The sequence below is a fragment of the Lissotriton vulgaris genome, chromosome 5 (genome assembly GCF_964263255.1).
Source record: "Lissotriton vulgaris chromosome 5, aLisVul1.2, whole genome shotgun sequence".
Taxonomy (NCBI): Eukaryota; Metazoa; Chordata; class Amphibia; order Caudata; family Salamandridae; genus Lissotriton; species Lissotriton vulgaris.
In genome coordinates, this window is record NC_141693.1 from 1,992,144,910 (window position 1) to 1,992,161,793 (window position 16,884).

Here is a 16,884-nt window from a genome sequence, read left to right on the forward strand (position 1 = left end):
CCTCTCCAGTAATGGGTCACACATCTCTTCCAGTGCACCTCAACCCTGAACCACTGCCCCCCCCTGCTTCTCCAGTAATGGGTCACACATCTCTTACAGTGCACCTCACCCCTGAACCACTGCACCCCCTGCTTCTCCAGTAATGGGTCACACAACTCTTCTAGTGCGCTGCACACATCCTTCCCAGCTGGCCCTCCTTTTCCAGATCCACACAAGTCTTTGGCAGTTTGTCTCGTCACTGGCCTTCTAGACCCTCAGCTTTTGCACTACGATGCCCCACACTGTGCTCCCTCAGTCCGGATAGCCTCTGGCCATTCCCGCACCTTCTTATTCCTGGGGACACTGATGGAACTAGTGAGAACCCTCTGATGCTGCATACTTGGCCACAAGCTTACATCAGCATTGTGATTGGTCGCAGCCCGAGCTCTGCAGCTCCACTCCAATAGGGTTGTCAACTATTTTTGCAAAAATACCAGCCATTTGTTTCAATATTCTGGAAGGGACAGGAGCGTTCCTCTGCAGACTCTATTAACAGCACTTCCGTCTCTGCCATATAATAATGTTCGGAGCTTGTGTTGTAGGTACACATACTTTGCATCCTCCAGCCATCTAGTGTTGTGTCCGGATGTTACAAGTTGTTTTTCTTCTGTGAAGTAACAAGTCATAGGGTTTAGAGTGACTCCTCTTTGCTTCCTTTATGCGCATGGGCCTCGGCTCTGTGCTCAGATTGTTTTCGATCTGGTTTGGACATGGGAAGCAAAGACTCAGATTCCGTTGCATCTGTGCACATGAACTTCAGATCATCGATTCCGAGGAAGTTCTACAATCCACCTTGTCAGGTTCATACTAGCGGCGTCTTCAACCGAAACAGATCTGATTATCATACAAAATCGAGGACTTTGCCTTGGAGAATATAGTCGAATGGAGCACAGTATGTCTTGTTTCTGCCCACAATATTATTTCAAGTATCCCTATTCCGACAAGCGTGATGTTTGTAACCTCTGCCTCTCTCCAGACCACAAGGAGTCAAAGTGCAATTTTTACTAAGACTTCCTGTGTAAAAAGACAGTAAGCTGTAGAGAGAAAGATGATGGCACATTCAAGGATGCAGCATCAAACAAGGTGGAACACATTGGACAATTTCCAGTTTTGCAGCATGAATGTTTCTGGATTCACTATGCTGTTCATTATTCCACCATCTAGTGATTGGGTCCAGAATTGTAGTCTTGTTTTTTTTTTGTGGCCCACTTGGCCGTCAACATTCCACCATTTGGTGTCCTTCATGACGTCGACGCGCTTCCGGCGGAAGCTCCCACCTTTGGTCGCCATCTTTAGATTCTTTTTTCCGCTGTTGGGTCTGGGTTGTTGCCGAGGAGTTCCAGAGTTTTGGAAGAGGAATTCAAGAAAAATCAAAGATGTTCGACGAAGTAAGCTTTCAACTACACTGGACTACAGGTCAGGTACGAGGGAGTAGTCTAACGAACAAAACCTCGACGTTCAGCTGAGAATGCGCTCGCAGGGGGCTCCCTGAGCACGGGGATGTACAAAACACCATTCAAGTTTTGCACTAATTGCCACCACAAATACGCCCAGATGGACCAGCATCCAGTCTGCAACCTCTGCCGGCTGCTTGACCACAGAAGCGAAGACTGCACCGCCTGCTCGGCGTTTACACCCAAGACCCTCAGAGTAAGGGAGAGGCAGAGAAAGGCAAACCACAACATGCAGGGGCAAGAGCCACCTCCATCACTATGAGACTTGGGCCCCTCCAGTGGAGAAGAGGACAACGTCACTGGAGGACTGCACAGTCATCTAGGTCCATAAGAAAACATCAAGGAGGTATGAGAGTCGTCCATCCCCTAAACATCCAAGCGACACTTGAAAGAGTGAAGCAAAAGCCCAGAGCTACGCTCGTAGAAGTTCTCTAAGGGAGCTCTGCCGCCGAAACATTCGAAAGCAACAGCCTCCAGGGACAGTCAGCCGAGCGAATCCTTCAAAAAGGACTCCCAATTGGCAAAAACCCTCTAAGATGTCGAAGGTTGCCCTCGAAGGACACCTCTGCGCCAAGGAAAGAAGGACCGACATCGGAGTCGACGTCCTTGAAGAGAAGCCCTCCAACCCTCTACGCTGAATACGCCGCCGAGATGGAGAAGAACTCGAGGCCGAAATGGCGAGCATCTTACAGTGGAAGCCCGCGGCGGACGAGGTTGAAAGGGACGACTAAGACACGAACTGACCAAAACGCCCGAACCAGTCGAGGAACTAGGAGAAGAGGACTACTATCTTGAGGGAGAAGGCGACGAAGATCTACAATCCTACCGGGACTCGACGTCCTCTGAGGCACAAGATGTGGAATGGCAAGATCTCGAAACCGAATCGCCGGAAGAGGGTGTAGACACTTACCCGTTGAGGCCTTCACCGCCAGACGACATAGGGATCTACAACATGGTTGTGCAGAAGGCTGCACAGACTTGAGGTAAAGCCCAAGGCATGTTTCCTCCTGGAGACTCTACTGCCTCAACCGACCAGAAGCCAATTCCTGCCCATGCTCCCTAGTGTGCTGGACCAGGGAAGAGAGGCCTTTAAGGAGCCTGCAGTATGCAAAGCTGTGACACCTAGAACCAAGAAGAAGTACAGACCTTCGAAGGATCCCGCATACATCCAGGGGTCAGTACCAGCTGACTCCATCAGTGCAGCAACGGACAGGAAAAGAGCTAATGTTCCCACAAATGCTGGACCACCTCCAGACAAGGAGAGTAGGGGATGGATTTCACAGGGAGAAAGATGGAGAAAAATGCGGCAATACAGTGGCGCATTGCGAATTCCAACGCCCTGCTCAACAGGCACGCATGCCAACATTGGGATGACGTGGGACAGCTACTGAAGCATTTACCAGATCAGTACCAACAAAGAGCTGCTCATGTGGTAGAGGAAGGAAAGAACTTGGTGAACACATGCCTAAAATCGGCACTGGATGCTGCAGAAACGTCTAGCAGGCTAACGATGATAGGAGTTACTGAGAGAAGACACGTATTGCTGAGAATGTCGGGATTCAAGCCAGAGGTACAAGGTAACATCTTAAACACACTCTTTAATGGAGAGCAACTGTTCAGCACCCCAGTGGACGACAAGTTGACGCAGCTCAAGAAGGACAATGAAACAGCAAGGTCCAGGGGAACGTTGCAGTTCAGGGGGCTGAGAAGAGGCACCCCCACAAGGAGACCAGGTGGTAGGAGTGGAGGCAACATGCCGACCAGGTCGCATCAAGCTTTCCAGTAAGGCTACCAAGGGAACAACCAAGGCCAGCAGCAGCAGGGCCAACAGCAGAAAAACTGGCAGTACCAACGCGGGGGACAGTCCTTTTGAGGGTGAAGGGAACTGACGAACACGAAGGGGAGGACAACAGTCCTCAACTAAGTGACTCTGCCCCCTACCCTAGCAACACCTTGGGTGGGAGGAAAGACAAAAAGAAAAAATGCAGCCAAACATTCAACAACAATCAGTACCTCAAACACTCGACACCAGTAGGGGGAAGAATAAGAGACTTCACCCAAGAATGGAGGAAGGTCACATCGGACAAATGGATACTAAACATCATACAATACGGATACTGATAGTATCTGTATACTGATACTGTATAGAGTTGGAAAGATAACCTCCAAACAGAAAACCAAAAAGAAAGGCACAATCGGCAAAGGAGCTCTCACTCTTACAACTAGAGGCGCAAGAATTGCTCAGCAAGGAGGCAATAGAAGTGGTAGCGCAAAACCAAAGGAACAAGAGGGGTTACTCAACCTACTTCCTGGTGCCAAAGGTGGACAAAACACTAAGACCTATCCTAGATTTAAGGTTCCTAAACAAATTCATGAAGACTCTGATTCAAGATGACCTCCCTACAAGAGGTAATACCACAAATACAGCAAGGAGACTTCAAGGCTTGACTTCCCATCCTCCAGGACTGTGGTCACTAGCGCCGGGATGCCCTAGGGTAGCTGCGCGCTCTACAAAACTCAAAATCAAATCAAATCAAATCAAGGCTACCATAGATTTAAAGGACGCATACATCCCCATCAACCACAAACTCAAGCGACTACTAAGGTTTGTGATCAGCCAAAGCCACTACCAGTTCACAGTACTGGCATTCGACCTAAAATCCGCACCAAGGGTGTTTACAAAATGCCAAGCAGCTGTCGCAGCACATCTACGAAGGCAAGGGATACACGTATACCCCTATCTAGACTGGCTCTTAAAGGCAAGTTCGTACAAGCAATGCAAACTCCACATCCAGCAAGTCATACTAACACTAACAGGGCTGGCTTTGCGGGGCGTGGCTTGGGCGCCGATGGCGATGGTCGCCTGAGAGCTCGGCTCCGGGACTAAGCCCGGAATTATCCTGAAAATCGGAGGCTGCGGGGCACCCCAGACCCCGCATTCTGCTGAGCGTGCCGACGGAAACCTGCCGGGGCCCCTGGTGAAGCTCGGACGAGGGTTGTTCCGGAGTAAAACCGAAGTTTGCGGAGTTGCGGAGTGCGACCCAACATGGCGCCCGGACCCCTTTGTCCCCCTATTCGGAACTACTGAGTTGAGGAGGTGCCGCGGGTGGCGACTGGCGCCCTGCTTCGCCATCCCCGGCTGTTCTGGACATTGGACATTACTGGATTGGACCTCTTGCAACGGATTTGCACTCGGTTGGACGGCCGGGCGGGTGCCCACGCAGTGGAGGGCACCGGGAGCGGACGCCCTGTGATCCAAGCGGTGGCTCGCTTCGCGACTCCGCGACTAGCTACGTCTTCCTGGCCAGTCCACCTACATGGGAGGCGCGACACTCTGGCGCCACAGATCACCCGAGGGAGTAGGTGGGCCTCACCCCGGGGTTATAGTGGGTGAACGGGTCTGCCCGACTCGACGACGGCTGTCTCCGCCCCCTCATCGGTGCCCTCGGACGCCGTGGCGATGGCGTGAGCCGAAGCGGCGGAGTCTCCACAGGCTCTGGAGAAGGAGGTCACCCGGACCCGAATTGAGGACAAGCACCCGGGAAGGTCGTGGTCGACACCCGCACACGGAGACGCCTACTACGGGACCCTCACGGAGTGCCCCTGGAGGCATGGGGAAACCCAGAGGAGCCAAGGGATCCACCCAGACCGCCTCGGACTCTGAAGCCCAGGACAAAGAGGAGCATGGGGACCCAAAAAGTTCTGGTGGCGCGCCGATGCAGCAACAGTTCGACCGTGTCCTGGAGGCGATAGAGACTACGAGATCAGCCCTCCAACAGGACATTGCTCAGGTGGCGACGAGCCTGGGCCTCCTCAGGGCGGACCATGGCAAACTTTCAGACCGGGTCAAGGAGGTGGAGGGCACGGTGAAAACCTTGGAGCCGGCGCAGCGAACCTTGGCTGCGACGATGAAGGACGCCCTATCCCGAATTGAGACCCTGGAACGGAGGGCGGAGGATGCGGAAGGCCGCAACAGGAGGAACAACATCCGAGTGGTGGGCCTGCCGGAGAAGATCGAGGATGGCGACATGGTGCAATACTTGGAGACCTGGCTCCGAGACACGGTGGTCCCGGAGGGACTGTCCTCCTTCTACACTCTGGAACGGGCCCACAGAGTCCCAGCACGGCCCCCACAGCAAGGACGCACCCCGAGGCCGGTGGTGGCGCGGTTGCTGCATTTCCGAGACAGGGACTTAATCCTCAATGCCGCCAGGCACAATGGCCCGTTCAAAGTAGCGAACAGTCAGGTGAACATTTTCCCAGATTACACCTACGAGACGCAGCGCAAGCGGTTCTCCTTCCTGGCGGTTAAGCGCGAGCTCAGGAGCGAGGGCATTCAGTATTCACTCCTATATCCTGCAAGGCTCCGCATCATTGTTGATGACAAAACCCAGTTCTTTGACACCCCGGAGGATGTCTGTGTCTGGCTCGACCTGTACAGGACAGGGAAAGATGGCTTTGGCTCCTCGTCCCAACAAGCAGATGAGCCGGAACAAAGGCGGCGATCCAAGAGGGTCAGGAATCGCCGCGGCCGCACGGGAGGGCCCTCGACTGCGGAGACATCATCGGAACGGAGGGGAGTGCTGGAAGTATTGTCGGGAGCAAGGGAGGAAGTCATCGAGGAGGAAGAAAACCCGGGTGATGAGGGTGCACCATCGGACTCGGAGGGTTCAGTAGCAGATAGTGCCCATATACCGGTGATCACACCGAAATCGGTGGAGGACCTTTTGGATGGACAAGGGTAACGGGGTATACTGCTTTGTTTTGGGTGGGGGCCCGGCAGGGGGGAGGCGGTTGCCGTTCCTTACTGATGACAACAAGGGGGAGAGGGTTGGGGGGCCTCTGCTTTTGCCCCGGGAGGTCTTGGCACTGTTTGGGGCTTGTTATAGTCCTGGTGGCCTGGGCGACGAGGGCCCACTGCCTCCGCCCAGCCCGCACCTGGCCCATAAGGCCTTCCTACGGTGGCGACCGTAGGATTAGAGGGGGTTCTGGGGTTGATGGAGGACGAGGTTTGGATGGGATCTAGATGGTGCAGTTTGGGTCCTGTTCTGGGGTGGGTGGGGGGGAGTTTGGTTGGTTTTTGGGTTGCTTGGTTTGGGTTGGGGAAAATGGCCGCCATCAGCGCTGGGAGGATTGATGTCTTTTCTTTGAGGGGACCCGGATGGGGGGACTGTGCAAGAACAATCTGGGACAATGGCTGATGTTGCTAACTTGAAATGTGTTACTTGGAACGTAAGGGGGCTTCACACTATGTCCAGGCGCCACAAGGTCCACGCTTATTTAGTGCGTAGGGGAGTGCAAATGGCGCTGCTACAGGAAACTCATCTGAACAAGGCGGAAGGGGTGGCGCTTCAGCGTAGGTGGTGGGGGCAGGTCTTTTCCACGTCGTACTCTGCTTATGCCAGGGGGGCGCTAATATCGATCAGGGCAGGGGTCCCCTTCCAAGTCACGAGGACAGTATTTGATCCAGAGGGGCGTTTCGTGGCCATCTCGGGCACTCTAGGGGGGAGGGACCTGAACGTTTGCTGTGTATACGCTCCTAATGTAGACCAGACTGCCTTCCTTTCCAGGTTATCGGGCTCGTTGGCCCACTTTTTCGCCGGGCCCCTCCTACTGGGGGGAGACTTTAACTCCGTAGTGGATGTGAACATAGACCGCTCGCATCCCCCGCTTCCCGATTCCCCGGTCCGTCGCACGGCTAAGGGTCGTCAGGATTGGCAGACCCGCTGGGGTTTGACGGACATTTGGAGGGCGCATCACCCCGCAACTAGGGATTATTCATATTTCTCGAGCCTCCATGAGTTGCATGTCAGACTAGATGGATTTCTTGGATCGCCCGAACTGGTTTCGGCAGCGGTCCGATCGGAGTACTTATCGAGGACCATCTCGGACCATAACCCCCTCCTACTGGACCTTCGCTGGTTTCCGGGGACGCCGGCGGTGCCCACCTGGAAATTGCGACCCGAGATCCTCGAGGACAATGTCTTCAAGGCGGACTTGGGGGGAGAGAATATCGGATTATTTTGCGTCCAACGGCGGCTCCGCGAGTACTAGGGCGTTAGAATGGGACGCTTTTAAGGTAGTGGTGAGGGGCTACTGTATCTCCAAGAAGGTGGGCATGAGGCGCGTCATCCTGGCTGATCTAGACACAGCGGACCGGGAACTCCGCGAGTTTGAGATTCGACGCCCCGGACACCCGGAATTGCAAGCACAAACGGCGGAGGCGAGGGAGAAGGTGGCAGTGGAGGTCGAACGGCTCCGCTGTTTTGATTATAAGGCCTATACGGTCCGGTCTATCGCGGAGGGGGACAGGGCGAGTGCGTTGTTGGCGTGGTTGGCCAACCCTACGCGCCAGTCCCAAACGACGACAAATATGCGTGGGGCAGACGGAACCGAGGTATGCACCCAACCGGAGATTCTTAGTTGCTTCCGGCATTATTATGAATGTTTATACCGCAGTCGCTCCGCACGTGACCCAGACCGGCTTGATAATTACCTTCGCCCACTGGAGCTCCGCACGGTGGAGCAGGAAGTGGTGAAAACTCTGGGTTCCGACATTGAATTAGGGGAGATCCGCGGGGCCATTAAACGGATGGCGAGAAACAAGACCCCGGGCCTAGATGGCCTACCAGTGGAGTTTTATGCAGCTTACGCTGACCTACTAGCCCCTCGATTACTGGTGGTCTACAGGGAGGCGAAGAGGCTGGGGCGACTCCCGAGCTCGATGTGTGAGGTGCTGGTGGTTCCTCTCCTCAAAACGGGCCGAGACTCATCCGACCCGGGGTCCTACCGTCCCCTATCGATGTTGACGGTGGACTACAAAATACTGAGCAGCATCTTGGCCTCGAGGCTGCTGGGACACATGAGTTCTCTGGTGCATGAGGACCAGGCCGGTTTCATCCCACGGCGGAACACGACTATGAATATTCGTAGGTTGTTCCGTTTGCTAGGGGAACCATTTGTGGATGCCCCGTCCCCGGTAGTCTTATCGGTGGACCTGGAGAAGGCTTTTGATAGCCTAGAATGGGACTACCTCTGCACGGTGTTACGGAGACTCGGCCTAGGGGAGGGATTTGTCCGATGGACCACGGTTCTTTATGCTTCTGCTTCGGCCAGGGTCCGAGCGGGCCCATTGATTTCATCGCGGTATCCGGTGGAACGAGGCACGCGGCAAGGGTGCTCCTTGTCCCCGCTTCTTTTTGCGCTGGCAGTGGAGCCACTGGCGCTGCACCTTCGCTCGGGAGCCCACTATACGGGCTTATGGACGTCTGCGGGCCCGCATTATGTCTCGCTTTATGCGGACGACCTGTTGCTCTTCCTAGAGGACCCGGTCGACGCTTTACGGGGAGCGGAATTGGCGCTCACGGAGTTCGGAGAGGTCTCGGGCCTCCGAGTGAATTGGTCTAAGACCTGTCTTTTTCCGGTACGCAGGGGTACCCCCGCCCCTGTGCTGAGTAGGGAGATTAGATGGGAGCCCGACTGCTTTAAGTACCTTGGGGTATTCGTTTACCACGAACAACCCGACCTCCTAGATGGAAACATTGCCCGCTGCATTCGAGCACTCCGAGGTTGCATGGACTTTTGGGCCACGCTACCGCTCTCAGTGGCGGGACGTATCGCCCTGCTCAAAATGGTGGCGCTTCCCCGGTTATTATATTACTTCCGGACTTTGCCGATCTGGGTCCCACCGGCCACGTTCCGTCGATTACGCTCTATGGTGGTCGGATTCCTCTGGGGAACGGGCCGGCGGCGGGTGGCCCTCAATACCTTGATGAGGCCGAAAGACGAGGGGGGGCTCGCTGTGCCGGACTTCGAAAAGTATTATCTGGCGGCGCAGCTCCAGACCTTCACCCAGGAGATCGCCAGGGAATTCCGGGGCCTGGAAGACGGAAGAGGGACAGGCATGGCCAGGCATGTTCTCTCCTTTATAGCGCTGCGACAACGCTTAGTCCTGCGGGACTTGTCGATGGAGGAGCGGACTGTCCGCCTGTGTTGGAATCGGGCCCACGCCCGAGGCCAACTGAGAACACCATATGCGCCTGAAATACCGTTGGGGATGCTGACGGCCCTCCCCCACGGAGGGGATTGGTCACGCTTGGCGGCCTGGGAGGATTCCGGTTTACAGCTCGTTGGTGATCTGTACGAGGACGGCGCGCTCTTGTCCTTTCAGGATCTCATTGACCGCTTCGGGATCTCCCGAGGTGACTTTCTGCTGCACTCGGCCATTGTACGAGCGATCCAGGCACACTGGAAGAACGGGCAGGAGGAACCCCACTTATCTCAGGTGTGCCAGTACGTAATGATGTCGGCGGGCACGGTGAAGGCGGTCACTTGCCTATACGGCAGGTTGATTACCGAGGGATTGGCTCCTCTCACCACTTTGAGGACCCGCTGGGAGGAGGACATTGGTAGGGAGATCCCGGAAACGACCTGGTCCCAGCTGGTGAGACGGGCCTGGAAGGGCACACGCAACGCCCGTTTCCAACTGGTCCACTATTATGTTCTCCATAGAGCGTACCTGACCCCGGTGAAAGTCAGGCGTTATTTTGCCACGGCCTCGGCGGAATGCCCTAGATGCCCGGCTCAGGAGGCGGACCTCCTACACATGTTATGGGCCTGTCCAGGACTGACATCCTACTGGCAGGAGGTAGCGACGACCCTGGAGGAGGTGACAGGGAGACTCTTATCATTGGATGCGGCGGTGGGGCTCCTACACTGGTTTCCCCATACCCCCAGGAATAAAATTTCTAGTAAGTTTATCGACCTGGGGCTCCTCCTTGCTAAACCAGAGGTGACTAGGAACTGGAAGGCACGAGCTGGTCCGGCGGGCAGCAGATGGCACAGTGAGCTTTTGAAGTGGGCGGCGGGAGAGAGCGCACTGAGATATCAACTGGCTTGGAGGCAGGGTAATGAGAAGGCGCAGGAGGCCGCGTTGGAGTGGGAAATATTGGTGCAGGCCCTCAGGGATTATAGTGCCCCTAGCGACTCTGAAAGTGAAGAAGCGACTCACCCCGAGTCCCGGTGAACGTTAGTACTGACAGTCCTATTGCCTTCCCCGTGGGTCCGATAGCAGATCCTATGTTGATAGCTCCCCGGCGCTGTTGGTGGGGGGGGGGGGGTTTCTCTTAGTTAGTAGACATTTATGGGGAGGGGGTTTATTTTGGGGGTTTTAGGCTTGTTTGGAAAAGCAGATGACGGACAGTGCATTATCCGGACCAGCTCCAGCATCCTACTGACCCCCATTGCAATTCGCCGCCCGAACCCAGGGTTGTGGGCTGGTTGGCTGTGCACAGACTTTATGGAGGGGGGCCAGAGGGCTTTATTCTGTTACTATTGCTTATGATACCATGCTGGTCGTTACTGTACTGATTTACTGATTCCTGCAATAAAAATATATTTAAAAAAACAAAAAACAGGGCTGGCTTTCTCAATTCATTGGGAGAAATCGTCAACCGAGCCAGAGCAAATCAAGATATTTTTAGGGGCAGAGATAGACACTATACAGGCCGAAGTGTTCCCCAGCAGGAAGAGAACCTATACAGGCCAAAGTGTTCCCCAGCAGGAAGAGAACCTATACAGGCCAAAGTGTTCCCCAGCAGGAAGAGAACCTATACAGGCCAAAGTGTTCCCCAGCAGGAAGAGAACCTATACAGGCCAAAGTGTTCCCCAGCAGGAAGAGAACCTATGCAGGCTAAAGTGTTCCCCAGCAGGAAGAGAAGTTTAGCAATACTGAAAGAAACACATCATTACCACAAGGGCTAAGTTCTGACAGTGAGGACAGTGAGCAAGCTGATGAGAATGATGGCGTCTTGCAGTCACCTAGTCCAAAATATTCGACTGCACATGAGGCCGTTCCAGGAATGGATACAACAGCAATGGTCACAGGCAACTGGGAGTTAAGAAGATCTAGTGGTTGTCTCACATGCAGTGCATCAGGAAATAGCATGGTGGAACAAACAAAACATATCACAGGGGAAACCATTCAGTCAACCAACTTCAACCGTGACCATCACAACGGACGCATCCCACCTGGGGTGGGGCACGCATATGCATAAGCTCAAGGTGTGAGGGCTGTGGTCACAACAGAATGCGGTCAAGCACATCAATTACCTGGAACTAAAAACAGTGTTCCTAGCCTTGAAAGCTTTTCAGAAACAGCTGTATGGGAACAGGGTGTTGATCCAGACAGACAACACCACAAACTGGGAGGAACACAGTCAGTAGCGCTATCAAGGCTAGCACACGAGATATGGACATGGGCCATCCCACTAAAGATAGACCTAACCGCAAAACATCTCCCAGGGAAGGACAACGTGGAGGCAGACCGACTCAGCAGGCAGGTGTCAGCATCGCACGAATAGGAGATCAACCAACGGGAATTACAGAAGTACACCACAAATAGACCAATTTGCAACACACCAAAATGCCAACACTTCGCATCCAGACAACCAGACCACTGGTTACAAGGGAATGCGCTGTGGATAAGTTGGTCAAAGACATTTGCCTAAGCTTTTCCCTGATCCCACTGATACACGGGGTACTCAGCAAATGCAGGATCAGCAACATGTCACTGATATTAATAACACCTCAATGGGCCAGACAGTCATGGTTCTCGCAAATTGTGGAGATGGCGGGGGCACCAGCACACACATTCCCAAAAAGAAAGGACCTGTTAACAAAGCAGAACGGAAGGGTGCTACACCCAGAGCCAGAGAGCCTCAGCCTGGCGGCATGGCTCCTGAAGACCTTGAGCTTGCACACCTCAGGCTACTGGCGAGCACAATGGCAGTGCTCAGGGAGGCAAGAAGGCCTACCACAAGGAAATGCTATGTAGCAAAGTGGAAAAGATTCTCAGAATGGTGCATTAGAGAGAAACTGCAAAGAAAGATCAGAAGGAAGTCAACAGTGCTAAAATACTTAACACATCTACTGAAAAGCAAACTAAACTACACGTTGCTAAGGCTACACTTAGCGGTGATTGTGTCTTACACTAGAAGGGTGGGGGGGGGGGAGAGAGAATAGCACCTGCTAACAGAATGCCAGCACCAACATGGAACCTCAACGTAGTGCTGACCGAATTGATGAAAGCACCATTCAAACCCGTCCACAAAATGTCACGGCACATGCTCACACTAAAGACAGCCTTCTTCGTAGCTATCACATCACTACGGAGAGTAAGTGAGTTGCAGGCGCTAACACTTCAAGAGCCCTACCTGCAGATACACAGTGATAGGATTGTTATGAGAACAGACCCACACTGCCTAAGGTGGTATCTCGGTTCCACATCAACCAAACAATCCAAATACCTAGATTGTTTTCCTCCATAAACCAACCACACGCGCAGAGAGCGCTGCACACACTGGACGCCCGAAGGGCGTTGATGCACTACATAGAAAGGACAAAGGAGTGCAGAAAGACAAAGCAACTCTTTGTTTCTTTCACAAGCAGTTTCTTGGGACGACCTGTCACCAAGAATATTGTTGCACGGTGGATTGCACAAACCATTCAACTATGCCACAAACAAGCTGGGCAACAGTTACAAGGAGCAGCTCACGCTCACTCAACAAGGAAGAAAGGAGCTACAATTGCGTGTCTATCTAACACACCAATTCAAGACATTTGCCAAGCTGCAACATGGTCTTCAGTGCACACGTTCACTAAGCACTGCTGTGTGGATATCCAAATGAACAAAGAAGCGCAAGTGGAACATAAATTCTTACAACACATTTTCAGTAACTAGTGCTCAAAAAGATTTGCGCTGCAAAACCTTTAGTTTCTTACCTATCGGTGTAGTTTTGCATCTTGAAGACTTTCTGGATTCACTAGCGAAACCACCCTCCTCCGCCAGAAAGATGAGGAAGGGATTAAAGATTAGCAAGGCTTAAGAATTAAGCGGGAAAACAAGAATAACACAGGAAAAGAAAAAAGAATCCGAAGATGGCGACCAAAGGTGGGAGCTTCCACCGGAAGCGCGTCAACATCACGAAGGACACCAAATGGTGGAATGTCGATGCCCACCAGGACCACGGAAAAAAAAGACTACAATTCTGGACCCAACCACTAGATGGAATAATTCACAGCATAGTGAATCCAGAAAGTCTTCAAGCTCCTAAACTACACAGATAGGTAAGAAACTATACGATCCTCTCAACGTCCAGGAGGAAATGCCGCAAGACAGCAGGAGAACGCCGAGCCCCGAAACACTCATCAGAGGCCTCTTGTTAAAAGCTCAACCTTTCGGAATCAAGGCCATCAGCACCACCTCTGTAGAAGACTCCACGGTACCAGAGTTCAGATCCGGGGCATGGCGAATAAATGCAATGCAAAAGATATTATGAAGAGGAGATGCAATGCTAGAGAATAACTCTGCCTTCCGGCCTCGAAAAATCCAGAGAAGGCTTGAAGGTCTCGGGCCCTGGTTGGAGTGCAGACAAAACTTCAGATTCTCATGCCCAGGGCGCCAACACGCCCAGAGGGCCAAAAATCTCTTCTTTTGATGCCAAAACCAGCACCATTGCCTTCGGAGACGAAACAAGGCTTCTCTGTGCAGAAATCAAAGGGACAGTCAATGCTCACTTTGGAGTCACTGAGTTGGAAAGATTGGTAGAAGAGCTCAATGGTCACCAGAATGTCTTTTCATTTGTTTGGACACAAGGAAAATCCTGAGAAAACCTTCAGAAAAAATCACCAGTCTCCAATCTTCTTCCTATCCCGAAGAAAAGGAAACTCCTGCTCAACGAAGAACTGGAATAAGATGCTCCTCCACGTTCAGGACAAACGAGGCACAAAGAGCCTGCTTGTACACCAACCACAATCGATCAATCATTTGTAAAATGATTGATTGCGGTAGGTGTACAAGCAGCCAAAGCCAACACCACCAGCGGCGCATTGCCACCCCTTCACCACCGCAAACATCACCGCCTCTTCCACCACTGCCTTCCTAACCTCCATCACAGTTCCTGTAAGGATTTATCATTCCTTCTTTGAGTCAGACAGCCCATATGGGGAAGGGAACCGGCATGATCATCCAGTTGGGGCAGGGAATGATTTGAGGAAGGACTAAAAGTAGATCTCCCAGAGAGTCAACGTTAAGCCTTATCCAGTAAACTCGGAGGATACAACCGCATTCAGTGCTGTAATTCAGAAAGTGGCTCGACAACAGGTCTCTGCATGTTATCGAAGAGAATGACTCTATATGTAGCATGGTATGCACACTCCTGCTGTCTAGTGTTGGACTCCGACTCTACAACCTGTTTTTCTTTAAGAGTCTTTTGTTGCTGACATGGTGTCGAGTAAGGCTGGGCGGTGGACTCACTCCACCGGGGGAGTTCAGCGTTTTTCCAACTGTGTGCTCCGCTTGGGGCATGGAATTTCAGCAAAAAACTCTGCCGACAGGCGGAGTGGAGTTTACCGCCCACACCCACATTCTCAAGCGCTGCTGCTACTACTCGCTAAGATTCTCTTTGCCTTCCATCTCGTACTTTGTCACCCACTAGCAGCAGATACCGCCTGACGAATGAACAGCCTTTGAAGATGTGCAGGACAACAATGGGGCAGATCATCTCAGCTTTCGGCGTTGGAGCTTCCTCGAGGAGCCTTTGTCTACGGGATCCGCTCAAAGGCAAAGATAAATCTTAAGGGCTGCGAGTTTCCCGGGCTCATCAGACCCATGTGTAATTAAAACCCTTACCCCACCACCGCCTTGGTGCACCACAGCCCAGGGGATCTGTGGAGAAGTGTGGCTAAATGGTTAGAGTGGTAGACCCTGATGCAGAGGTCTGGCCCGGGACTAGGGTTCAATTCCCGCCTCGGCGGCTCTTGGACTCAATCTCCCCTGACCTGATAATTCTCGCCTCGGTGCCTATTCTAATCATGGGTCCCACTCTGCAACTCTGGGCAATAGCTTGCTTAATCTCGACAACGGCCCCAGCAGCACTGGGATGCCTGGCTTCACCTTGGGGGTGCCCAGAAGAGGACATCTCAAAGGAAAGCCTGGAAGGGTTCCACAGCGGTATGAATACAGCTCTACGAGACCTCAGGGTAGAAGTGCGCTATATAAATACAAACACATTTACATTTCCATCTAGTAGACAGCGAGGGTGCGCCTTGGAGCTGAGACAGGATGATAAACGTATTGATCTGTATCGTGCTTAAGGCTACAAGGGCAGACAAGAAGGGGGACACAGAGCCCTCGAAGCCACAGCAGCTATCCGCGTGCAATCCTCAACGCCATTGAAACCATTGGTGCCACATAGCCTCTTAGTGCAAGAGAAGCCATCAGAGCTGAGCCGGTTGCAAGCCGTTGACTCCACATAAGCCATCAGTGCCGACCCAGCTGCTGGTGCCAAAAAACATAGAACGTCGACGTTCCACAGGACCATCGCCCCCAAAAGGCACACACGTACAATTCAAGAGCAGAAGAGGTTTCTACCAAACAGAAAACAAAAACTACAGCAGACCCCAAAGGAGAATACATTTCAAAGCCTCTCAGGACTTATGCAGAAAGGACAAGCTTTTGAGGTGGAACCAGTACGTGGAAAGATAACCGATAAAAGGAAGAGGCCGGACATTGAGCAACCTCAACCTCCACTGAAGGAACTGGCTGTTGAGCATAAAGCTGCAACCCCTCTGCCATTAGACACAACACCTGCCTGGATCTATAGCACCTGTGTCCACATTCTCACAGGATGTAGACACTAGAAGCCCTACTCGCTGCTCTTGTGGCGACGAGTGAGAGGAAGTCTCACCCAGATAGTCCCAATCCCTGGGATAAGTATGGCATAGACCCGCAACACCCCGACACACTTGTACCAGTCCCAGGCAAAGCCTCACTACCAAATGACCCTTAACCATACCCCAGTGTACTTCCGCGTACGCAGAGTACCATATGGTCCTGATGCAGGATCAAACCTGCAGGAACCAACTCATCTCTTAATAGAGGAGCTCTTCAAAGCAGAGCTCTCAGTTCAATACTTACCCATAATGGGGTCAATGCTGAAAGTCTAGACTGAGATTTTCAAAGAGCCAATCAAGTCAAGGGTACTCACTCCCTGTATTTAGCACAAATTTAAGCCTTCCCCTGCTGACCCACTTTAAATTAGGGGATGCAATAACCACGCAGGAAACTCTTGTAAAACCTGCAGCGTACTCCTAAGTGGCCACCACAGCTAGAACGGGCAACTTTCCAGAATACAGGCAATGTTCCCCACGCCCCTGATAAAAAAGCCAGTCTAACCTCATGGCGTGCAAATGTGGCAGTTGCTCATGTTAATCATTGGCGCATTGCCAATTTGGCTGACTTGATCTCCCATTACGACAAAGCTACCTGGGATGATACGGAAGAGCTGCTACAGCACCCTCCTGAACAACAGAGGAATAGAGGGGCACAACT